The following is a 26,712-nucleotide window of genomic DNA, read 5'->3' on the forward strand; positions in this document are numbered from 1 at the left end:
GCCTGACGAGCCAGCTGAGGCACAGCGTGGAAGACTGTTCGAGACACCTGAGGCACGGCGTGGAAGACTGTTCGAGACACCTGAGGCATGGGAGCCTGACGAGCCACCTGAGGCACGGCGTGGAAGACTGTTTGAGCCAACTGAGGCTTGTGAGCCTCTCGAGACACCTGAGGCATGGGAGCCTGACGAGCCAGATGAGGCACGGCGTGGAAGACTGTTCGAGACACCTGAGGCACGGCGTGGAAGACTGTTCGAGACACCTGAGGCATGGGAGCCTGACGAGCCAGCTGAGGCACGGCGTGGAAGACTGTTCGAGACACCTGAGGCATGGGAGCCTGACGAGCCACCTGAGGCATGGCGTGGAAGACTGTTCGAGACACCTGAGGCATGGGAGCCTCTCGAGACACCTGCGGCACGACGTGGAAGACTGTTCGAGACACCTGAGGCACGGCGTGGAAGACTGTTCGAGACACCTGAGGCATGGGAGCCTGACGAGCCAGCTGAGGCACGGCGTGGAAGACTGTTCGAGACACCTGAGGCATGGGAGCCTGACGAGCCGCCTGAGGCACTGCGTGGAAGACTGTTCGAGACACCTGAGGCATGGGAGCCTGACGAGCCGCCTGAGGCATGGGAGCCTGACGAGCCAGCTGAGGCACGGCGTGGAAGACTGTTCGAGCCAACTGAGGCTTGTGAGCCTCTCGAGACACCTGAGGCATGGGAGCCTGACGAGCCAGCTGAGGCACGGCGTGGAAGACTGTTCGAGACACCTGAGGCATGGGAGCCTGACGAGCCGTCTGAGGCACGGCGTGGAAGACTGTTTGAGACACCTGAGGCATGGGAGCCTGACGAGCCGTCTGAGGCACGGCGTGGAAGACTGTTCGAGACACCTGAGGCATGGGAGCCTGACGAGCCGCCTGAGGCACGGCGTGGAAGACTGTTCGAGACACCTGAGGCTTGGGAGCCTGACGAGCCGCCTGAGGCACGGCGTGGAAGACTGTTCGAGACACCTGAGGCTTGGGAGCCTGACGAGCCGTCTGAGGCACGGCGTGGAAGACTGTTCGAGACACCTGAGGCATGGGAGCCTGACGAGCCGCCTGAGGCACGGCGTGGAAGACTGTTCGAGACACCTGAGGCTTGGGAGCCTGACGAGCCGCCTGAGGCACGGCATGGAAGACTGTTCGAGACACCTGAGGCATGGGAGCCTGACGAGCCTCCTGAGGCATGGCGTGGAAGACTGTTCGAGACACCTGAGGCATGGGAGCCTGACGAGCCAGTTGAGGCATCCCCGGTTGCTTCGGCAGTGGCACCCGGGCCCGATGTCGCCAACAAAAACAAAAAACTCCCTAATGCTTCAAATTGTGGAGTCAGCATTCTGCAAGGACAGACACTGAGAGATGAGAAGCAAGTGCAGGGAGTGAATATTTAATGAATAAACCGACAGGAAACAAAACACGAACAGCGTCTGGACAGGGGACACATAACGACATTAATGCTGACTCGGGAAAGAAACTGAGGAAGTGACAGATATAGGGGAGGTAATTAATAACGTGATAGAGTCCAGGTTAGTCTGATGAGAGCTGATGCGCGTAACGAGGGTGACAAGTGTGCGTAATGATAAGCGGCCTGGTGACCTTGCGCGCCAGAGAGGGGGCGCGGGGGCAAGCATGACACTATGTAACACTATACAGACTAATAAAGCCTTATGACATGTCACAGAGTTATCAAAGGGCGAAGAGTTATGGCTTCTCCAGGCATCTACCCATAAATACAACATCATGAACAGCGACTTCATGTGTTTATGTGTAAATGATGGAATGGGTCTTTATGGCTGTCAGGGGCAATCTGTGAATACAAATGTAGGATCATAATTTGAGCCAGTTTGCCACAGCGGGAAAATAATCCTGCAGCAACAGGAAATATGAATTGTTATGTGGATTATAATTAATGGGCATTTTTTGTAGCGACTGACATGTTAAAGTGGAAATTACAGTGCCTTGCAAAATGATTCACCCCCTTGCTGTTTTCCCTATTTTGTTGCATTACAACCTGTAATTTAAAGGGATGTTTATTTGGATGTTATGTAATGGACATACACAAAATAGTCCCAATTTGGTGAAGTGAAATGAAAAAAAAAATCAATAAACGGAAAAGTGGTGCGTGCATATGTATTCAGCCCCTAATTAAGATCTGGTGCAACCAATTACCTTCAGAAGTCACATAATTAATGAAATAAAGTCCACCTGTGTGCAATCTAAGTGTCACATGATCTGTCACATGATCTCAGTATATAAACACCTGTTCTGAAAGGCCCCATAGTCTGCAACACCACTAAGCAAGGGGCACCACCAAACAAGCGGCACCATGAAGACCAAGGAGCTCTCCAAACAGGTCAGGGACAAAGTTGTGGAGAAGTACAGATCAGGGTTGGGTTATAAAAAAAATATCAGAAACTTTGAACATCCCACGGAGCACCATTAAATCCATTATTAAACAATTTAAAGAATATGGCACCACAACAAACCTGCCAGGAGAGGCCCACCAAAACTCACAGACCAGGCAAGGAGGGCATTAATCAGAGAGGCAACAAAGAGATCAAAGATAACCTTGAAGGAGCTGCAAAGTGAAGCATGGTGGTGGCTGCATCATGTTGTGGGGATGTTTTTCATCAGCAGGGACTGGGAAACTGGTCAGAATTGAAGGAATGATGGATGGCGCTAAATACAAGGAAATAAATACAGGGAAATACAGGGAGATTTGAGACAGGGACGAAGGTTCACCTTCCAGCAGGACAATGACCCTAAGCATACTGCTAAAGCAACACTTGAGTGGTTTAAGGGGAAACCTTTAAATGTCTTGGAATGGCCTAGTCAAAGCCCAGACCTCAATCCAATTGAGAATCTGTGGTGTGACTTAAAGATTGTTGTACACCAGCAGGAACACATCCAGCTTGAAGGAGCTGGAGGAGTTTTGCCTTGAAGAATGGGCAAAAATCCCAGTGGCTAGATGTGCCAAGCTTAGAGAGACATATCCCAAGAGACTTGCAGCTGTAATTGCTGCAAATGGTGGCTCTACAAAGTATTGACTTCGGGCGGGTGAATAGTTATGCACGTTCAAGTTTTCCGTTTTTTTGTCTTATTTCTTGTTTGTTTTACAATGACACATATTTTGAATCTTCAAAGTGGTAGGCATGTTGTGTAAATCAAATGATACAAACCCCCTAAAAATCTATTTTAATTCCAGGTTGTAAGGCATCAAAATAGGAAACATTTCAATGGGGTGGATACTTTCGCAAGGCACTGTACAAACTTTAGAAGTCTTTTTTAACCTTGAATACACTACAAGTTAGCATGTCCTGCTGTGCAGGATATTTCTCAAAACCAAAAGAGTGATCTAATTAAGAGGCTGTAGTCCACACTCTGAACTTCAATATGGTGAAATATGAAAATTGGTCTTGTTAATGTCTGGACTGGTACTAAGCTATGAGGTACGTAGTGAAATGGGAAATGTAAAACATGTACATTTATTTGTAAGATTATTCTTTTCAGCCCAAAATCTAAGTAAACTTTTTTTTTGTGAAAAGGAAATTAACAATGTATATATTTAGTGTAATATTAATGCTGTAATAATTCCCAGAGCAATAATCAATTATATGTAATGCATATTAGTTCCTACTGTGAGGAGAGAGAGTGAGAGAAGTTGGGAACAATAGAAAGCGAGACATGAAGAGATAGAACACAAGCAAGAAAGACTGAGAGAGAAAGACAGAGAAATTGAGCTAGAAAGAGAGAGAGAGAGATTCTACAACCACCTAAAAGGAAGCGATTCCTAAACAGAGCCATCACCTACAGAGAGATGAACCTGGAGAAAAGTTCCCTAAGCAAGCTGGTCCTGGGGCTCTGAAAAACACTTTGTTTATCCATTTCACTTGCTTTGGCAATGTAAACACGTTTCCCATGCCAATAAAGCCCCTTGAATTTAATTGAATTGAATTGAGAGAGATACAAAGAGAGAGAGAGAGAGAGACCGAGAGAGAGAAACAGAGAGAGAGAGACAAAGACACAGAGAGAGAGACAATGAGAGAGTGAGAGAGACTAAAAGAGAGAGGAGGCATGTCAGCAGCCGTCACACCTACCTGCTGTCTCTCAGTTCATGGATCACACTCACACTAAGCAGAAGGAGTGCATGCACATGCCCGTGTGTGTATGCCTGAAAGAGTGAGGTCTGAGAGGCCGTCGTTCGGAGTTCATTAGTCCTGCGAAATCTATCATCCTGAGGAACACAGACCATGAATAGAAGTAATTCACAAATCAAATCAAGCTTTATTTTTTTACAGCACATTTCAGACATGGTATGCAAAGCAATATGCTTTACAGGAAAAAACTAATACAAAACAATGAAAATAAAAGCTTAAATATTTACTACACTTTACTACTTTACTATACTACACATAAGCTAAAAAAATGACACAAACTGAACTACTAAACAGCACCCTAAGGAAAAGAAAAGCAAAAATGTGTTTTATGGCTGTCTATAGTTTTGGCCCCCCTCAGGTTCTCTGGCAGGCTATTCCAGACGCTGGGGGCATAATAACTTAAGGCTGTCTCTCCATGCCTCTTGATCCTAGGCTTTGGGATAGTTAAAAGGCCAGTGCCAGAGGACCTGAGGGATTTACTTCATGCATAACTTAAAAGCATGTCTGACATGTATTGGGGTGCACAATTGCGGATTGATTTAAAAACCAATAGAAGAATCTTAAAATGAATTCTAAAACTCACAGGCAGCCAGTGCAGAGACTTTAAAAATCGGTGTAATGTGTTCTCTCCGTCTGGTCTTGGTCATTACCCGTGCTGCAACATTCTGTATGTTTTTCAGTTGACCAATGGCTTTCTGGGCAGACCAGACAGGGGAGCATTACAGTAGTCAAGCCTGCTTGTAATTAAACCATGGATGAGTCTCTTTGTATCCGGTCCTGTCTTGATTTAGCTGGAGGAAGTTGTGAGGCATCCAAGTATTTAAATAATTAATACATTCTAATGATTAATCGTGGAACTAAAATCCTCTGGTGACACAGAAATGTAAAGTTGTGTATCGTCTGTGTAGAAGTGAAAATCAATGCTGTGTTTTCTGATAACGCTGCCAAGGGGTAACATGTATATACTGAACAGTATCTGAACAGTATCTAACCCAAAATCTAACATTGTGGAATGCCACTTGTGTAATGTATTTTCTCTGAGTTACAGTGCCTTGCGAAAGTATTCGGCCCCCTTGAACTTTGCGACCTTTTGCCACATTTCAGGCTTCAAACATAAAGAAATAAAACTGTATTTTTTTGTGAAGAATCAACAACAAGTGGGACACAATCATGAAGTGGAACGACATTTATTGGATATTTCAAACTCTTTTAACAAATCAAAAACTGAAAAATTGGGCGTGCAAAATTATTCAGCCCCCTTAAGTTAATACTTTGTAGCGCCATCTTTTGCTGCGATTACAGCTGTAAGTCGCTTGGGGTATGTCTCTATCAGTTTTGCACATCGAGAGACCGAATTTTTTTCCCATTCTTCCTTGCAAAACAGCTCGAGGTCAGTGAGGTTGGATGGAGAGCATTTGTGAACAGCAGTTTTCAGTTCTTTCCACAGATTCTCGATTGTTCAGGTCTGGACTTTGACTTGGCCATTCTAACACCTGGATATGTTTATTTTTGAACCATTCCATTGTAGATTTTGCTTTATGTTTTGGATCATTGTCTTGTTGGAAGACAAATCTCCGTCCCAGTCTCAGGTCTTTTGCAGACTCCATCAGGTTTTCTTCCAGAATGGTCCTGTATTTGGCTCCATCCATCTTCCCATCAATTTTAACCATCTTCCCTGTCCCTGCTGAAGAAAAGCAGGCCCAAACCATGATGCTGCCACCACCATGTTTGACAGTGAGGATGGTGTGTTCAGCTGTGTTGCTTTTATGCCAAACATAACGTTTTGCATTGTTGCCAAAAAGTTCAATTTTGGTTTCATCTGACCAGAGCACCTTCTTCCACATGTTTGGTGTGTCTCCCAGGTGCCTTGTGGAAAACTTTAAACAACACTTTTTATGGATATCTTTAAGAAATGGCTTTCTTCTTGCCACTCTTCCATAAAGGCCAGATTTGTGCAATATACGACTGATTGTTGTCCTATGGACAGAGTCTCCCACCTCAGCTGTAGATCTCTGCAGTTCATCCAGAGTGATCATGGGCCTCTTGGCTGCATCTCTGATCAGTCTTCTCCTTGTATGAGCTGAAAGTTTAGAGGGACGGCCAGGTCTTGGTAGATTTGCAGTGGTCTGATACTCCTTCCATTTCAATATTATCGCTTGCACAGTGCTCCTTGGGATGTTTAAAGCTTGGGAAATCTTTTTGTATCCAAATCCGGCTTTAAACTTCTTCACAACAGTATCTCGGACCTGCCTGGTGTGTTCCTTGTTCTTCATGATGCTCTCTGTGCTTTTAACGGACCTCTGAGACTATCACAGTGCAGGTGCATTTATACGGAGACTTGATTACACACAGGTGGATTGTATTTATCATCATTAGTCATTTATGTCAACATTGGATCATTCAGAGATCCTCACTGAACTTCTGGAGAGAGTTTGCTGCACTGAAAGTAAAGGGGCTGAATAATTTTGCACAACCAATTTTCCAGTTTTTAATTTGTTAAAAAAGTTTGAAATATCCAATAAATGTCGTTCCACTTCATGATTGTGTCCCACTTGTTGTTGATTCTTCACAAAAAAATACAGTTTTATATCTTTATGTTTGAAGCCTGAAATGTGTCAAAAGGTCGCAAAGTTCAAGGGGGCCGAATACTTTCGCAAGGCACTGTATGTTCAACACGGGTGACAAAAAACTCTCAACCGGTTAAATAGGTTAATAAATCTTCTTCAGGATCGGTGTCCCATCCGCGGTACGGTTGAGCTAACGTAGGCTAAAGTGATTAGCATGAGGTTGTAAGAAACAAAAAAAATCCCAGGACACAGACATATCTGATATGGGCAGAAAGCTTAAATTCTTGTTAATCTAACTGCACTGTCCAATTTACAGTAGCTATTAGAGTGAAAGAATACCATGCTATTGTTTGAGGAGAGTGCACAATTATGAACTTGAAAATGTATGAATAAACCATTTAGGCACATTTGGGCAGCCTTGATACAACATTTTGATTAGATATGCAATTATGCACATACAGTGCTGCCCTCTAGTGTCCAAAGTCTAAATTGCGCCTGGGCTAGAATAATTCATTTCTCTTGCATTTCAAAGATGATGGTTAAAAAAAAATACAAAAATAGTAATTTTCTTTGTATTATCTTTTACCAGATCTAATGTGTTATAGTGTCCTACATTTTGGGGTGGCAGGTAGCCTAGTGGTTAGAGCATTGAACCAGTAACTGAAAGGTTGCTGGATTGAATCCCCGAGCTGACAAGGTAAGAATATGTCATTCTACCCCTGAACAAGGCAGTTAACCTACTGTTTCCCGGTAGGCCGCCATTGTAAATAAAAATGTATTCTTAATTGACTTGCCCAGTTACATAAAGTTTAACATTCATTTCACATTTCCACAAACGTCAAAGTGTTTCCTTTCAAATGGTATCAAGAATATGCATATCCTTGCTTCAGGGGCTGAGTATGTCATAGATTTGGGAATGTCATTTTAGGCAAAAATTTAAAAAAGGGGCAGATTCTTAAGAGGTTTTAAATAGGTTCTAACCCAATTTAGAACTGGACCGGAGAGGCCAACCCACCTCTCCAGTCTGTCCAGAAGGACATCATGGTCAATAGTGTATTTACAGAGCCATCGGGACGTATTCAGACCCCTTGACCTTTTCCACATTTTGTTAGGTTACAGCCTTATTCTAAAATTGATTAAATTGTTTCCTCATCAATCTACACACACACAATACCCCATAATGACAAAGCATTTATTTATTTATTTTTTGCTAATTTATGAAAAATATATATGTATAAAATATCACATTTACATACGTATTCAGACCTTTACTCAGTACTTTGTTGAAGCACCTTTGGCAGTAATTACAGCCTCAAGTCTTCTTAGGTATGACGCTACAAGCTTGGCACACCTGTATTTGGGGAGTTTCTCCCATTCTTCTCCACAGATCCTCTCAAGCTCTGTCAGGTTTGAATGGGTAGCGTTGCCTCACAGCTATGTCTCTCCAGAGATGTTCAATGAGGTTCAAGTCCAGGCTCTGGCTGGGCCACTAAAGGGCATTCAGAGACTTGTCCTGAAGCCACTCCTGCATTGTTTTGGCTGTTGCTTAGGGTCGTTGTCCTGTTGGAAGTTGAACCTTTGTCCCAGTCTGAAGTCTTGAGTGCTCTGGAGCAGGTTTTCATTATTAAGGATCTCTCTGTACTTTGCTTCGCTCATCTTTGCCTCGATCCTGACTAGTCTCCCAGTCCCTGCCTTTGAAAAACATCCCCACAGCATGATGCTGCCACCACTATGCTTCACCGTAGGGATGGTGCCAGGTTTCCTCCAGATGTTACACTTGGCATTCAGGCCAAAGTGTTCATCTTGGTTATATCAGACCAGATAATCTTGTTTCTCATGCTCTGAGAGTCTTTAGGTGCCTGTTGACAAACTCCAAGCAGGCTGTCATGTGCCTTTTCCTGAGGAGTGGCTTCCGTCTGCCCACTCTACCATAAAGGCCTGATTGGTGGAGTGCTGCAGCGATGGTTGTCCATCTAGAAGGTTCTCCCATCTCCACAGAGCAACTCTAGAGCACTGTCAGAGTGACCATCGGGTTCTTGGCTCAGTTTGGCCGGGCGGCCAGCTCTAGGAAGAGTCTAGGTGGTTCTTCCATTTAAGAATGATGGAGGCCACTGTGTTCTTGGGGACCTTCAATGCTGCAGAAATGTTTTGATACCCTTCCCCAGATCTGTGCCTTGGCACAATCCTGTCTCAGAGCTTTACGGACAATTCCTTCGACATCATGGCCTGGTTTTTGCTCTGACATGCACTGTCAACTGTGGGACCTGATAGGTGTGTGCCTTTCCAAATCATGTCCAATCAATTGAATTTACCACAGGTGGACTCCTATCAAGTTGTAGAAACATCTCATGGATGATCAATGGAAACAGGATGGACCTGAGCTCAATTTCGAGACTCGTAGCAAAGGGTCTGAATACTTATGTAAAGGAGGTATTTCTGTTTTTTTGTGTTTTTTCTCCTAAAAACCTGTTTTCACTTTGTCATCATGGGGTATTGTGTGTAGATTTCATACATTTTAGAATAAGTCTGTAATGTAACAAAATGTGGAAAAAGTCAAGGGGTCTGAATACTTTCCAAAGGCACTGTACAGCTAAAAGTTACTAGGGCAGAGAGCTGTTTGGCATCTGTGTTGGCACTTAGATAATTTACCACATTAAATAAGTCTGTCTCTGTGCCAGAGCTGGATTTAGGTGTAGGCGACATGGGCAGCCCAGGGCAGCATCTTGCGGGAACGGCACGGGGAAACGACAGTCCATCATTGCTTTAAGACATGAAGGTCATTCAATCCGGAAGATTTCAAGAACTTTGAAAGTTTCTTCAAGTGCAGTCGCAAAAACCATCAAGCTCTAAAGATGAAACTGGCTCTCATGAGGATCGCCACAGGATTGGAAGACCCAGACTTACCTCTGCCCCAGAATATAAGTTCATTAGAGTTACCAGCCTCAGAAATTGCAGCCCAAATAAATGCTTCACAGAGTTCAAGTAACAGACATCTCAACATCAACTGTTCAGAGGAGACTGCGTGAAACAGGCCTTCATGGTCGAATTGCTGCAAAGAAACCACTACTAAAGGACACAAATAATAAGAAGAGACTTGTTTGGGCCAAGAAATACAAGCAACGGACATTAGACCGGTGGAAATTTGTCCTTTGGTCTGGAGTCCAAATTGGAGATTTTTGGTCCCAACCGCCATGTCTTTGTGAGATGCAGTGTGGGTGAACGGATGATCTACGCATGTGTATTTCCCACCGTAAAGCATGGAGGGGGAGGTGTTATGGTGTGGGGGTGCTTTGTTGGTGACACTGTCTGTGATTTATTTAGAATTCAAGGGACACTTAACCAGCATGGCTACCACAACATTCTGCAGCAATATGCCATCCAATCTGGTTTGGTCTTAGTGGGACTATCATTTGTTTTTCAACAGGACAGTGACCCAACACACCTCCAGGCTGTGTAAGGGCTATTTTACCAATAATTAGAGTGATGGAGTGCTGCATCAGATGACCTGGCCTCCACAATCCCCCGACCTCAAGCAAATTGAGATGGTTTGGGATGAGTCGGTCCGCAGAGTGAAGGAAAAGCAGCCAACAAGTGCTCAGCATATGTGGGAACTCCTTCAAGACTGTTGGAAAAACATTCCAGGTCTTGCTTGACTGATACACATCTTAATGTTGGTTATCTTATCTCTGAAATATGCCGGACACATTTAGATGTGGAGGAAAGTTCACATAGATTTGCTTTATCATGCCATCAATGGTCGAGAAGAGCACTCTAAAATTATTCTGATTAATAATGATCAAGTTAGAAAAATGAACCCGTCTGGCATTTATAATTGCCTTGTTATATATGCCAAGTTGCTCTCTCAGGATATCATAATGCAGCTGCAACTTTGACTTTTTGAATTTCTGCCTTTCTGTAATTTATTTTTAATTGATGAGTTTCCTCACTCATCCAATGAACTCTCTGTTTGGATGTGGCCTTTTTCAACTTTACAGCAGCTATGGCATTAATTGATGCCCTTAATTTGCTATCAAATGTATTAACCTAATCATCACAAGAGGAAGGAAGAATACAGTGGGGCAAATAAGTATTTAGTCAGCCACCAATTGTGCAAGTTCTCCCACTTAAAAAGATGAGAGAGGCCTGTAATTTTCATCATAAGTACACTAAAACTATGACAGACAAAATGAGAAAAAAAATCCAGAAAATCATATTGTAGGATATTTAATGAATTTATTTGTAAATTATGATGGAAAATAAGTATTTGGTCAATAACAAAAGTTTATCTCAACACTTTATTATATACCCTTTGTTGGCAATGACAGAGGTCAAACATTTTCTGTAAGTCTTCACAAGGTTTTCACACACTGTTGCTGGTATTTTGGCCCATTCCTCCATACAGATCTCCTCTAGAGCAGTGATGTTTTGGGGCTGTTGCTGGGCAACACGGACTTTCAACTCCCTCCAAAGATTTTCTATGGGGTTGAGATCTGGAGACTGGCTAGGCGACTCCAAGACCTTGAAATGCTTCTTACGAAGCCACTCCTTCGTTGCCCGGGCTGTGTGTTTGGGATCATTGTCATGCTGAAAGACCCAGCCATGTTTCATCTTCAATGCCCTTGCTGATGGAAGGAGGTTTTCACTCAAAATCTCACGATACATGGCCCCATTCATTCTTTCCTTTACACGGATCAGTCGTCCTGGTCCCTTTGCAGAAAAACAGCCCCAAAGCATGATGTTTCCACCCCCATGCTTCACAGTAGGTATGGTGTTCTTTGGATGCAACTCAGCATTCTTTGTCCTCCAAACACGATGAGTTGAGTTTTTACCAAAAAGTTATATTTTGGTTTCATCTGACCATATGACATTCTCCCAATCTTCTTCTGGATCATCCAAATGCTCTCTAGCAAACTTCAGACGGGCCTGGACATGTACTGGCTTAAGCAGGGGGACACGTCAAGGCACTGCAGGATTTGAGTCCCTGGCGGCGTAGTGTGTTACTGATGGTAGGCTTTGTTACTTTGGTCCCAGCTCTCTGCAGGTCATTCACTAGGTCCCCTCGTGTGGTTCTGGGATTTTTGCTCACCGTTCTTGTGATCATTTTGACCCCATGGGGTGAGATCTTGCGTGGAGCCCCAGATCGAGGGAGATTATCAGTGGTCTTGTATGTCTTCCATTTCCTAATAATTGCTCCCACAGTTGATTTCTTCAAACCAAGCTGCTTACCTATTGCAGATTCAGTCTTCCCAGCCTGGTGCAGGTCTACAATTTTGTTTCTGGTGTCCTTTGACAGCTCTTTGGTCTTGGCCATAGTGGAGTTTGGAGTGTGACTGTTTGAGGTTGTGGACAGGTGTCTTTTATACTGATAACAAGTTCAAACAGGTGCCATTAATACAGGTAACGAGTGGAGGACAGAGGAGCCTCTTAAAGAAGAAGTTACAGGTCTGTGAGAGCCAGAAATCTTGCTTGTTTGTAGGTGACCAAATACTTATTTTCCACCATAATTTGCCAATAAATTCATTAAAAATCCTACAATGTGATTTTCTGGATTTGTTTTTCTCCATTTTGTCTGTCATAGTTGAAGTGTACCTATAATGAAAATTACAGGCCTCTCTCATATTTTTAAGTGGGAGAACCTGCACAATTGGTGGCTGACTAACTACTTTTTTGCCCCACTGTACGTGGTGGAGTATTGTTCATACACTCAATAAAATCTGTAGCAACTTCAGTGGTAAGATAGCATTTCTTAATAATGCGTTCAGTATTACCCTGTGCTATGGGCAATAGCAACATCAACAATAGAGGATATATCAATAGAAAGCACAGGAGGCTGCTGAGGGGAGGATAGCTCATAATAAAGGGCCCGAATGGCGTGAATGGCGTGAATGGAATGTCATCAAACATATGGAAACCGTGTGTTTGATGTATTTGATACCATTCCACTAATTCTGCTCCAGCCATTACCACAAGCCCGTCCTCCCCAATTCAGGTGCCACCAACCTCCTGTGATAGAAAGCCCCTTGGTAATAACCAGGTCCAGAGTATGGCCGCAGTTATGGTTGGGCCCAGTAAGATGTTGGATAAAGTCAATAGAGCTCAAAAGATTCATAAATCCTCTACTCCTGGGAATGATCTACCATAAAACACAACCATATATTATTGTCATGATGATGTCGTTCAGTGTGGTTGTAAACAACCCTCTCTCTAGGTGCGTCCTAGTTTCCATGGTGGTCCCTGTCCCCTGTGTTACTGTAAGTGTGGGAGAGACCAGGATGTGGAGGTGATGACATAAATCGCACAGGGAAGTGCTACATTTCAGATGAATCAGTGGAGGGGAAACAGTATATCACAGGTTACAAAGAAGCTGATGACAGCAGAGGAAAATGGAGCCGCTACAACATGTTCCCCTCAGGTTGCTCTTCAAAGCATACACAGACAGGAAGCAGTCATTCCGATTTCCTGTCTGGCTCGCCCATGGGAGAGCAGTGAAAATGAGGTGCAAGGAAAGATGTTGTGTTTTGTCTTCGGTCCAAGTGTGTGTTTGTGTGTGTGTGTGTGTGTGTGTGTGTGTGTGTGTGTGTGTGTGTGTGTGTGTGTGTGCGTGTGTGTGTGTGTGTGTTGCATGTGTTTTACTATGTGCCAACAATCTTCCACCCAAGGACGGTGGTCTGCTATGGTTGTGGCAGTGTCTGTGTCCTCATGAAAGGCTGATGAAAAGCTACAGGAATCACATTTAAATCAAGTTGAACTCTGATCTCTCATAGAGCTGTTTTCCTGGAAACACTGGTGATGATGTGTCAGGTGGTGTCAGGGATGGTTCAGCTGAAAGTTGAGAAGAGCTATTAAGGGACTTGTTGCTTTTGATGTGTGTGTGTGTGTGTGTGTGTGTGTGTGTGTGTGTGTGTGTGTGTGTGTGTGTGTGTGTGTGTGAATGAGCTGTAAGACTGCACTGACCTCGCATTTGTCCTTGCCTGTCGTTCCATTCAAACACACACACACACACACACACACACACACACACACACACACACACACACACACACACACACACACACATACACACACACACACATACAGAGGAGACTACAGCTGCTCCCTGCTGTCACTCAGGAGTTGTCGTGGTGACTCAGCTGACAGGGGGATCTGACCCCTGCTGAACCTGTCACCCGTCAGACAGGTAGAATGTCAGCTGTGACGTCTCTCTTTCCTCTTCTCTCCTCTCACTATTTGTCTCTCCTCTCTCAGCCTCAGAGATAGGTCACAGTGTCTCTCCTCTCTCAGCCTCAGAGATAGGTAACAATGTCTCTCCTCTCTCAGCCTCAGAGATAGGTGACAGTGTCTCTCCTATCTCAGCCTCCGAGATAGGTAACAGTGAAAGGAGAAAGGAGAAGTTAGAGACTGTGGAAACTAGCCATCCTCCTCATACAAAAACAGAGCAGCATTCATAGAATTACATATTCATTTAATAGGATGTCTGTGGTAGCATTAGCATCCTAGCAAAGCACAGTCATATTCAGTCTGTCCTGCTGTGCTCTGCTTGGTGCCCAGAGGATGATGATGAGGAGGATGAGTATGATGATGAGAATCAGAATCAGGAGGATGAGGATGATGACAATGGTCATTCTGTAGCGGTTGATTGACTGTGACAGCAGGCTTATTAGTGGCCCAGCCCTCCCTTCTATCTCTTGTATAGAGTTTTTTTTTGTATCACTTTGGTACAATTTTCACAAGTATGTGGTAAAAACTCTCAGTACAAAATGCAGAACAGATAATCCAAAAGGAACGTTTTTTCAAAACTTTAACACATTGTCAACTGACTAAATACAACACACACAATCACACAGGAACTTTTTCACCAAACCTACTCAGTATTTCATCTAGAAATACCTTTCATATAAAGTAATTGCCTTTCACAATGCAATGCTCACATTACTCCTCATTGGTTTAAATACATTTGACCATCACTTAATCCAACTGTGCTTAAATGGTTAATCACTTTTAACTGTTTGGTAAAACCTACAGATTTGAACTGGTTTGTCTACTATATATGGATTTTGAAAACTACAGAAATAAAATGTTTGTAAAGTATGAACATCTAAATGACATGTATGATTCATGATAACCATAAGGACTAAGCATTATTGCAAATTGATTTCACATAGTGGTAGCCACAATTGGTCACCACATAAAAGGGTGTGTGAACACTTGCAATTTCTTTCAACATGGAACAGGGTAGACAGCAAGGGAGAGGAAGAAATCAAAGAGCTTGTGGACAAGGGCCCGTCGGAGAGGTGGGCATGGACCCCGTCAAAGAGGTCAAAGAGGTCAAAGAGATGGGCATGGGCCCCATCAAAGAGGTCAAAGAGGTGGGCATGGGCCCCATCAAAGAGGTCAAAGAGGTGGGCATGGGCCCCATCAAAGAGGTGGGCATGGGCCCCATCAAAGAGGTCAAAGAGGTGGGCATTGGCCCCATCAAAGAGGTGGGCATGGGCCCCATCAAAGAGGTCAAAGAGGTGGGCATGGGCCCCGTCAAAGAGGTCAAAGAGGTGGGCATGGGCCCCGTCAAAGAGGTCAAAGAGGTGGGCATGGGCCCCGTCAAAGAGGTCAAAGAGGTGCGCATGGGCCCCATCAAAGAGGTCAAAGAGGTGGGCATGGGCCCTGTCAAAGAGGTCAAAGAGGTGGGCATGGGCCCCATCAAAGAGGTGGGCATGGGCCCTGTCAAAGAGGTCAAAGAGGTCAAAGAGATGGGCATGGGCCCCATCAAAGAGGTCAAAGAGGTGGGCATGGGCCCCATCAAAGAGGTCAAAGAGGTGGGCATGGGCCCCATCAAAGAGGTGGGCATGGGCCCCATCAAAGAGGTCAAAGAGGTGGGCATTGGCCCCATCAAAGAGGTGGGCATGGGCCCCATCAAAGAGGTCAAAGAGGTGGGCATGGGCCCCGTCAAAGAGGTCAAAGAGGTGGGCATGGGCCCCGTCAAAGAGGTCAAAGAGGTGGGCATGGGCCCCGTCAAAGAGGTCAAAGAGGTGCGCATGGGCCCCATCAAAGAGGTCAAAGAGGTGGGCATGGGCCCTGTCAAAGAGGTCAAAGAGGTGGGCATGGGCCCCATCAAAGAGGTGGGCATGGGCCCTGTCAAAGAGGTCAAAGAGGTGGGCATGGGCCCCGTCAAAGAGGTCAAAGAGGTGGGCATGAGCCCCGTCAAAGAGGTCAAAGAGGTGGGCATGGGCCCCGTCAAAGAGTTGGACATCAGAGAGAGGGAGGCAGATGGCAGGGAACTGTTGTGTCTAATGAATTCTGGGCCATCATCGTTGACCATGTGGTAAACAGAGGCCTTACCATGGCAGAGGCTGCCAGATTAGTTTACCCCAATTTGAAAAGATCAGCTGTGAATTCGATCATGAGAACATTTTTGCCAAGAAAACCAGTATGTCTGCAGGATATGCACTATGCTTTACCATTATATTTACAGTAAATTACATATTTTAATGTACAGTTGAAGTCAGAAGTTTACATACACCTTAGCCAAATACATTTAGGTGATACGGGTGGAGAGCTTTGAATTAGGCATCAAGGGGTTTGAGGTCAGGTCAGGTCACCTTAAGGGAGGAGGAGCGGTTCATTACCCCATCACTTTGTCCTGTCGAACCATAAAAGATGTAAGGATTGGAGAGAAGGAGAAGTGCAAATAAATTGGAGTATATATACTTGTGTTGGTGGAAACATGTTTTGTCTGATGCAGCTGTATTGATCATCTGGGTGAATAAACGTGGTTAATTAGGGCTAGGCTTCCCGTCAGTGGGACACCTGTCGACAACTTCCGGTGAAATTGGAGGGCGCACAATTCAAATAAATAATCATACAAATGATGGATATTAAACATTTAGGTACAGTTGAAGTAGGAAGTTTACATACAGCTTAGCCAAATACATTTCAACTCAGTTTTTTACTATTCCTGTGTCACGCCCTGACCTTAGAGAGACTTTTTATTTCTCTATTTGGTTAGGTCAGGGTGGGATTAGGGTGTGATTAGGGTGGGCATTCTAGGTTTTCTGTTTCTATGTTGGTGTGTTTGATTCCCAATCGGAGGCAGCTGTCTATCGTTGTCTCTGATTGGGAATCAGATATAAGTTGTCAGTTTTGTGGGATCTTGTCTTTGTTTGGTGCTTTATGCTCGACGAGCTTTACGGTCGGTTTGTGGTCATTGGTTTTTCCCGGTGTTATGTTTTCTAATAAAGAGAGAAAGTACGCCTACCACGCTGCACCTTGATCCGGTCATTTATCATCCGACGATGAGCGTAACATCCTGACATTTAATCCTCATAAAAATTAACTGTCTTAGGTCAGTTAGGATCACCACTATATTTTAAGAATGTGAAATGTCAGAATAATAGAAGAGAGAATTCTTTATTTCAGCTTGTATTTCTTTCATCACATTCCCAGTGTGTCAGAAGTTTACATACACTCAGTTAGTATTTGGTAGCATTGCCTTTACATTGTTTAACTTGGGTCAAACATTTTGGGTAGCCTTCCACAATCTTCCCACAATAAGTTGGGTGAATTTTGGCCCATTCCTCCTGACAGAGCTGGTGTAACTGAGTCAGGTTGGTAGGCCTCTTTGCTCGCACACGCTTTTTCAGTTCTGCACACAAATTTTCCATTGGATTGAGGTCAGGGCTTTGTGATGGCCACTCCAATACCTTGACTTTGTTGTCCTTAAGCCATTTTGCCACAACTTTGGAGCATGCTTGGGGTCATTGTCCATTTGGAAGACCCATTTGCGACCAAGCTTTAACTTCCTGACTGATGTCTTGAGATGTTGCTTCAATATATCCACATCATTTTCCTTTCTCATGATGCCATCTATGTTGTGAAGTGCCCCAGTCCCTCCTGCAGCAAAGCACCTCCACAACATGATGCTGCCACCACGTGCTTCACGGTTGGGAGGGTGTTCTTCAGTTTGCAAGCCTCCCCCTTTTTCCTCCAAACATACCGATGGTCATTATGGCCAAACAGTTATATTTCTGTTTCATCAGACCAGAGAACTATTCTCCAAAAAGTATGATATTTGTCCCCATGTGCAGATGCAAACCGTAGTCTGGCTTTTTAATGGCGGTTTTGGAGCAGTGGCTTCTTCCTTGCTGAGCAGCCTTTCAGGTTATGTCGATATAGTACTCGTTTTACTGTGGATATAGATACTTTTGTAGCTGTTTCCTCCAGCATCTTCACAAGGTCCTTTGCTGTTGTTCTGGGATTGATTTGCACTTTTCGCACCAAAGTACGTTCATCTCTAGGCGACAGAATGCATCTCCTTCATGAGCGGTATGACCGCTGCGTAGTCCCATGGTGTTTATATTTGCATACTATTGTTTGTACAGATTAATGTGGTACCTTCAGACGTTTGGAAATTGCTTCCAAGGATGAACCAGACTTGTGGAGGTCTACCATTTTTTTCTGAAGTTTTGGATGATTTCTTTTGATTTTCCCATGATTTTCCCAAAGAGTCACTGAGTTTGAAGGTAGGCCTTGAAAAACGTCGACAGGTACACCTCCAATTGACTCAAATTATGTAAATTAGCCATGACATCATTTTCTGGAATTTTCCATGCTGTTTAAAGGCACAGTCAACTTAGTGTATGTAAACTTCTGACCCACTGAAATTGTGATACAGTGAATTATAAGTGAAATAATCTGTCTGTAAACAATTGTTGGAAAAATTACTTGTGTCATGCACAAAGAAGATGTCCTAACCGACATGCCAAAACTATAGTTTGTTAAAAAGACATTTGTGGAGTGGTTTTTTATTTTACCTTTATTTAACTAGGAAAGTCAGTTAAGAACAAATTCTTATTTTCACTGACGGCCTAGGAACAGTGGGTTAACTGCCTGTTCAGGGGCAGAACGACAGATTTGTACCTTGTTGAACTTGCAACCTTCCAGTTACACGTCCAACGCTCTAACCACTAGGCTACCCTGCCGCTAGTTTTAGTGATTCCAATCTAAATGGATGTGAACTTCCAACTTCAACTGTTTGTAAATTCACAAAGCATGTTACAGTATTCTTACAGTATAATGTATTTGGTAGTATACTCCGTTCTACCCTCAGAATTGACAGAAGGACCCATAGTGGTTGCCGTAGCCGTGTGCTGACCGACCAGCAGGAGTGGGCAGTGGTGGAAATGGCGTTGGCCAGGAATGACATGTGGCTGTCTGAAATAAAGCAGTCCATTGAGGAGAACAATGAGACCTTTGCCAACGCTGCACACCTCATTGTGTTTCCCAATTAAATTGAGCAGATCTGTCAAGGCGAAGAGGTCACCTATGTCATTGTGTGGGACAGTGTCAGGTTCCACCATGCAGAGGTGGTTCAGGCATGGTTTTCGGGCACATCCCCCATTCGTGACCCTATACCTGCCCCCATACGCTCCGTTCCTCAACCCTATTTTTTGGCATGGAGGTGGAAAGTGTACGATCATGAGCGTGCCACTCTCCTTCTGGCCATGGATGAGGCATGTGACAACATCAATGCAGACCAATGTCAAGCTTAGATTCACCATGCCAAAAGGTTTTTCCCGCGGTGCATGTCAATGAGGACATTAGCATGCATCAAGACAGGCATGATGATGCTAAATGTTATGTTTTATTTTCAGTCATTTAATTTGTTTATTTTAATGTCTTACATTTGATTACAGACAGTACACCTATGTTGCAATTATATATACACTACCGTTCAAAAGTTTGGGGTCACTTAGACATTTTTTTTGTCCATTAAAATAACATGAAATTGATTAGAAATAGTGTAGACATTGTAGACATTGTTAATGTTGTAAATGACTATTGTAGCTGGAAATGGCTGATTTTTTTAATGGAATATCTACATATCTAATACCTACATCTACAGAGGCCCATTATCAGCAACCATCACTCCTGTGTTCCAATGGCACGTTGTGTTAGCTAATCCAAGTTTATAATTTTAAAAGGCTAATTGATCATTAGATAAACCTTTTGTAATTATATTAGCACAGCTGAGAACTGTTGTTCTGATTAAAGAAGCAATAATACTGGCCTTCTTTAGACTAGTTGAGTATCTGTAGCATCAGCATTTGTGGGTTCGATTACAGGCTCAAAATGGCCAGAATCAAATAACTTTCTTCTGAAACTCGTCAGTCTATTCTTGTTCTGAGAAATGAAGGCTGTTCAATTGCCAAGAAACTGGAGATCTCATACAACGCTGTGTACTACTCACTTCACAGAACAGCACAAACTGGCTCCAACCAGAATAGAAAGAGGAGTGGGGGGCCCACTCCTTGCTCTGTGCACAACAGAGCAAGATGACAAGTACATTACAGTTGTCTACTAGTTTGAGAAACAGATGCCTCACAAATCCTCAACTGGCAGCTTCAAAACACCAGTCTCAACGTCAACAGTGAAGAGGCGATTCCGGTATGCTGGCCTTCTAGGCAGAGTTCCTCTATCCAGTGTCTGTGTCCTTTTGCCCATCTTAATCTTTTCTTTTTATTGGCCAGTCTGAGATATGGCTTTATCTTAGCAACTCTGCCTGGAAGGCCAGCATCCTGAAGTCGCCTCTTCACTGTTGACATTCACCTTTGATTACACGTTAGATAGATATTCTCTGTCAATGTTCTTGTGTAATTTTGCCTAATGTGAAAAATGTGTAATTTACAGTACTCTACCATATAACTTTCAGCACATCTAAGATTGATTTGAAACACATACCTTGAATTGTTTGTTGGATTAACTGGTAGTTACAATGACAAAATTGAAAAGATATCATTGTTGTGTTTTGGTGATTAAACCAATGTTCTCATTACATTTCACAATAAACATATAGTTTTAATCAAAGGTTGTGTGTTGAGAGATGTTTACAATCCAAATTCATTCACAATGACAGGTTTATAAATAAAATACTTTGTCCAGACTAGAGTTTTGTAATAAGAGTTGTGAAAATGTACCACATACTGTACTTGTGAAAATAGTACCAATGCTATTAAAAAAAAGTACTACCTTCCTCCCCACAGAAGGTGTTTCTTGTACAGTGTAATGGAAGCCATCCATTCTGCCTGTCAGCGTAGGAAAACACTCCACATCGCTGAAGGGCCAGTCTGATTGAGGAGGGTTGGTGCTGTATGGGTGTGGCTATACAGGATATCTAGAGAGTGTTTCAGTCTTTAGAACAGTGCATGTGTGTATGGGTCTGTGCGTGCATGTGTGTGTGTGTGTGTGCGTGAAGCCCACCTACCGCTTCACAAAGACTGCACAGACAGTCACAGGTGGGTTTAATGGGGAAACTAATGCTTGTTTTTCTTTCATAAAGTAAAGAAATGTATTTATTTACATGAACTATAATTTCCTTCAGATGATAGATAGGTGCTGTAGCTAACATTAGGCTGTAGCGTTGATGGGAGGCCGGCGCCACAGGCCAGGAAGCAGACTGGGCTGGCAGGTCTGAGTCTATTGATCAGATGACATACTCTACTGTACTGTACTCATTCAGACCAAACCATCATAGTGATGATGGAGATAGTTGCAGATGGAGAATATTCAGTTTGAGTGTTTCTGTTTGAAGAATACAGTACAGCTGCTTATACAACAGGTCCAATACAGGATATGTGGGACTGATCCTGTTCAAGTCTTATTCTATAAGTCTTAAGTCTTATTTTATTCTTTTTGATCCTGTTCAAGTCTTATTCTATAAGTCTTAAGTATTATTCTATTATTTTTGATCCTGTTCAAGTCTTATTCTATAAGTCTTAAGTATTATTCTATTCTTTTTGATCCTGTTCAAGTCTTATTCTATAAGTCTTAAGTATTATTCTATTCTTTTTGATCCTGCAATTCCTCTTCTATTCTTCTTCTTCGTCTCAGGACAAATTCATCTTCATAGAGATGTAGTCTGTTGTTCATCTCCTCTTGGCTTTCCTGTAGTGTTACTGTTGACAGGGAGAAGAGAGAGGTGAATATAAAAGTCACTTGGCTGACAGTGACAAATCTACATGCCTTTATTCCTTGACACGTTCTGCTACAACAACAAGGCAAAACCATAAACAGCATTTTTCATGAAGACAGGATGTGTGTGTCAGTGGTGGAGGGATATTATTCCTCTTTCTCTTGGGTATCAGGTGAGAAAGCCAGTAAGTGACAGCATGCTAAGAGGCTCCGAGCAGAGCGGAGCAGCAAGCTGTGAATGTGAGTAGCCTTCTGCTAGCACTGTTGTTTCTCAGGTTCATCATAGCCCATCATGTCTGACAGAGGCAATGATGAAGACAGCAGTATAACTGTAACAGAGACAGCAGAGACAGCAGAGACACCATAGAATAGTCCACTATATGTTATCTCTAAGGCTTCTCTGTCAGGCCCAGCACAGCTGTGACACAATACTGTATGTCACAACCTGTTTTATTTATACTCTCGCTTGAGATCATACCAAAGTACTGTACTTTTCTCTCCCTCTCCCACTCCTGCTCCCACCTCTACCCCACACATGTCTGCAAACTTATCTTTCCCTGTCTCCAACCCTCCTCTCCTCTCCGATCCCTCCTCTCACCCCCACCTCCATCTTTGTTCTCCCCTCCTCCATCTTTCCAGTACGCCTCCAACATTAAATACTACAGTATACTACAGTAATGTCCACAAAAACTCTACAGTAAATACTACAGTATACTACAGTCCAAAAGCACTACAGTAAATACTACAGTATTCTACAGTCCAAAAATACTACAGTAAATACTACAATATACTACAGTAATGTCTGCAAAAACACTACAGTAAATACTACAGTATACTGCAGTCCAAAAACACAGCACAAAGTCTTCATACCATAGTATACTATGACATTTTTTCATGTGGGCACTGGTGCTTTAATGGATAATTAATTTCTGCTAGTTCTGTACTTTAATAAGATGGCTAATGGACCAGTGTGTGTGTGTGTGTGTGTGTGTGTGTGTGTGTGTGTGTGTGTGTGTGTGTGTGTGTGTGTGTGTGTGTGTGTGTGTGTGTGTGTGTGTGTGTGTGTGTGTGTGTGTGTGTGTGTGTGTGTGTGTGTGTGTGTGTGTGATAAAAGGATGAATGAGGACATGGGCCAGTGTGCTGTGTCTGTGTGTTGCTAATGTGCCTTCAGAACAAGGGCATCTGGGTAATAATTTAGACAGGGATTAACTGTTGCGCTACGTACCTCAGAGGGAGGGAGGGAGGGAGGGAGGGAGGGAGGGAGGGAGGGAGGGAGGGAGGGAGGGAGGGAAATATAGTTATAGCAGATCTTTGTTGTTTAAAGTGAGAGAAAGAAAGACAGAGAGAGAGAGATGAAGAGAAAGAGATATACTTTTTGTGTGCTTCCAACAGTTTGAGGGGTTAAATCATATTACAATAGCACATAGGAGGGGTTTGAGATCTAGATGTATAGTTAAGATGTATGTTCTCCCTAGTCTGAAACTTTCATCACTGTGAGATTGTGTCTCTCTCCCAGGAGGAAAACCACAGTTTAGTAAACAAGGAAAAAATCTCCCGCTTGGAAACCCGGAATATCAGCAGATGGTTTCTAATCCCATTTTACTGGCTGTCTGATTAAGAGGTGAGAGGGAGGGATTAAAGTGTGTGTGTGTGTGTGTGTGTGTGTGTGTGTGTGTGTGTGTGTGTGTGTGTGTGTGTGTGTGTGTGTGTGTGTGTGTGTGTGTGTGTGTGTGTGTGTGTGTGTGTATTCATTGGTGTACATAACGTACATGCATGTACTTGAGTATTTTCTGCTCAAGAAGAAAGAAAGTGAGAGGAAGAGAAAATAGTGAAGAAATTGCAAATGAGATTAGAAGTGAGCAGCAGAAGAAAAATTGCCTTTTGGTTTGTGTCGCTTTAATTAAAAGCCCCGCCAATCTGGGTGCTTAGTGTTAGTTATGTAAATAAAAACTCCCCCCAATTGATCCCAACGGCCTGCTGAAATTTGTTTCACTCCAACAAATTAATTTAATTTGTCTGGTTGAAAACTGCTAATTAATAATAAAAATGTCACAACTCATTAAAATCACCCAGACAGATTTTTACTCAACCCTTTCTTCACCCTCACTCCCCCTCAGTCTTTCCAATTCTTTCATTCTCTCATTCTCTCTCTATTTCTATCTCGCAGTGTTTTAACTGGCTGAACTGGTGTTTGCATTACAAAGCTATTTTAGCTATCTACACAATACAATATGATAAATACAATAAAGATCTGTGGATAGTATTTACTTCTACCCATTACTGTATTAGTTTGTAATACAATACAGCATATAATTACTGAAGCCAAAATAAAAGGGAACAATTAAAGCTAGAATCCTTAGTTGCTACATTCATTTTTGGTGTAAGAGGTGCGTAACTGTCTGCAGGGAAGTCAGGCGCAGGAGAGCAGACCTGGGTAACAACCGGAGCGGTTTAATGAGGCAGAACCGACAGCACCCAGAACAACACAATATGGGTTGAAATAACCCGTCGCAAACCAGTCTATAACGCACATACACTTTACAACAAACAATTCCACACACAGACATGGGGGGAACAGAGTGTTATATACACGTCACGTAAAGAGGGAATGTAAACCAGGTGTGTGGGAAAACAAGACAAAACAAATGGAAAATGAAATGAACGCCTCCCGAACAAGGAGAGGAACCGACTTCGGCGGAAGACTAAATTAATGGTGTATACCCAGTGATTTATGAAGACTTTGTTATAAATGTTATAAATGTCTCATGAGATTAGTTAAACTGTGCCCCATCAGAATCCAAAATATTAACCTGTTTAACTGCAATTTTTGTAAACAACGTTAAATGCAAACACACACTGTATAGCCTGAAAACATTGTTAAAATTATATATTTCATATCATGGATGATCATATCATGGATGGTCAATTAGGGTTAAGTGCCTTGCTCAAGTGCACATTGACAGATCTTTTCACCGACCTTTCGGTTACTGGCCCAATGCTCTTAGCCGCCAGGCTACCTATCGCCCCACACAGTAGGAGTAATGTAGTCATACATTAATTTAACTCTGAGCATTTCTGGCATTGATGGTGGTACAGTACCTACAAGTCCATCCCGGTCCTTTTTCTGCATATGTTTATTTTTCTTTTCATTCGTCAGCCCATTCTCTACCATTCTCTTCATGGTGCTTCTTTCATTTTCACTTCATCCCTCTACCTGTCTTCATTTTATTTAATCTTTCACCCCCTTAACCCTTGTGAAGGTCATTACTTTGTGCATCTTGTCTTTGGTGTCATAAACAATCCTTGGTTCCTGCCTGTGCCTGGTAAAGATATGAGGAAGGGCCATCATGACCTCCTCCTTTAGACAATTTGGCAGAATGCCCAGAATATGTTCTTAAAGTTAAGATAGGAGATGGTGCCAGACACATGCCGGAACCAACCCTAAGAACTATCTATGCCTATGTAAGTTGTCTGTAACCAGTCTATGAGGGAACTAAACAGGACTGCCCCGTTAGAGCTCCTGACAGACATTCACTATGGAGTGTCAAGTTTGTTGGAACCTCTCCAGTTAACTGATAAGAATCAATGATTCATTTAAGATTGATTTTGAGTGTCCCCGTGTAAGAATTTCCATAACAATTTGATGTCAATGAACAGGATGATTGATTCTGCCTGCGGAGCTTTCCAGTGAGGTCTGCATGGAAAACCGGTGGCACATTTTATGAAGCGTGAGGGAAATTCCCATCTGATCAAAAGATGACGAGACCGGCCCAGAATACATCCTTACTGTGAGCTGCCCAGGATGAGACACATAATCCGCGAACAATTGAGGGACGGCAACTGAATTTCAAGTCAATTTAAATGAATCTGTATAAAAAATATAAATAAATTATACAAATAAAATCAAGGCAAGTAATGCATAAAAATGTACCCATAGTCTTATAGAGCGAAGGCTATTCACTAGTTTTATTTTTTTTATTTTTTTTTTTTTATTTTTTTTTTTTTTTACCTTTATTTAACCAGGCAAGTCAGTTAAGAACAAATTCTTATTTTCAATGACGGCCTGGGAACAGTGGGTTAACTGCCTGTTCAGGGGCAGAACGACAGATTTGTACCTTGTCAGCTCGGGGGTTTGAACTCGCAACCTTCCGGTTACTAGTCCAACGCTCTAACCACTAGGCTACCCTGCCGCCCCAGTCTTTATGAGAAGACTAGTGCGAGGGCATAACGGTACCATGGAAAGCCCCGCTGACAGCTGTCTGTAGACATCTAGAAGAAAATTCTATGTGATCTACAGCCACTACAAATAACACAAGGTGTTTTTGAATATACGGTTATTAAATATGTACAGGAGATACATATGGTGCAGAGCAAGTAACGACAAGAGAATCGTTGTGTATGGTTGTGTGAGTGTGGAAGGATGTGTTAAGATGATTGAAATGTGGATAATAAATGTATTGAAATTATTATTATTAAGATTGAAATGTGGAAATATGGATAATAAGCTGATTGAAAATGGGATAGTAGGAGATTTCAATTTTGCTATAAATTACTGAGATATTGAGAGCTGTCGGGTGAATGAATACACTAAACAGTTCTGTTTGAGCTGAGGTTTCCGATCCGTAACGTTATCAAGGATTCTGTCCACCACCACCTGTTGGATCTACAGGTAGATGATAACATGTCTCAGAAGATAACATGTCTAGATTAGTCACAAAGATAGCATAATAACATGTTTCATTAGAGAATAACATGATTACACGTCTCATTAGTAATGAGGATAACATGTCTCTGAGGGTAACATTCATTTAGATTACATGAGGATAACATGACTCATCCATGGAGTTTGATGGTATAACGTTATTATGTATGGAGATATTAAAGGAGAAAGTACTATTCCCAAATATGCTGTTAAATAGAACACTAGTGAATATTAAAACCCCTGTTGGGAAGAAGGGAGTCCTAGTTCAAGGAAACAGATATGGAGACTAG

Source organism: Oncorhynchus clarkii, chromosome 5, assembly GCF_045791955.1.
Source record: "Oncorhynchus clarkii lewisi isolate Uvic-CL-2024 chromosome 5, UVic_Ocla_1.0, whole genome shotgun sequence".
Taxonomy (NCBI): domain Eukaryota; kingdom Metazoa; phylum Chordata; class Actinopteri; order Salmoniformes; family Salmonidae; genus Oncorhynchus; species Oncorhynchus clarkii.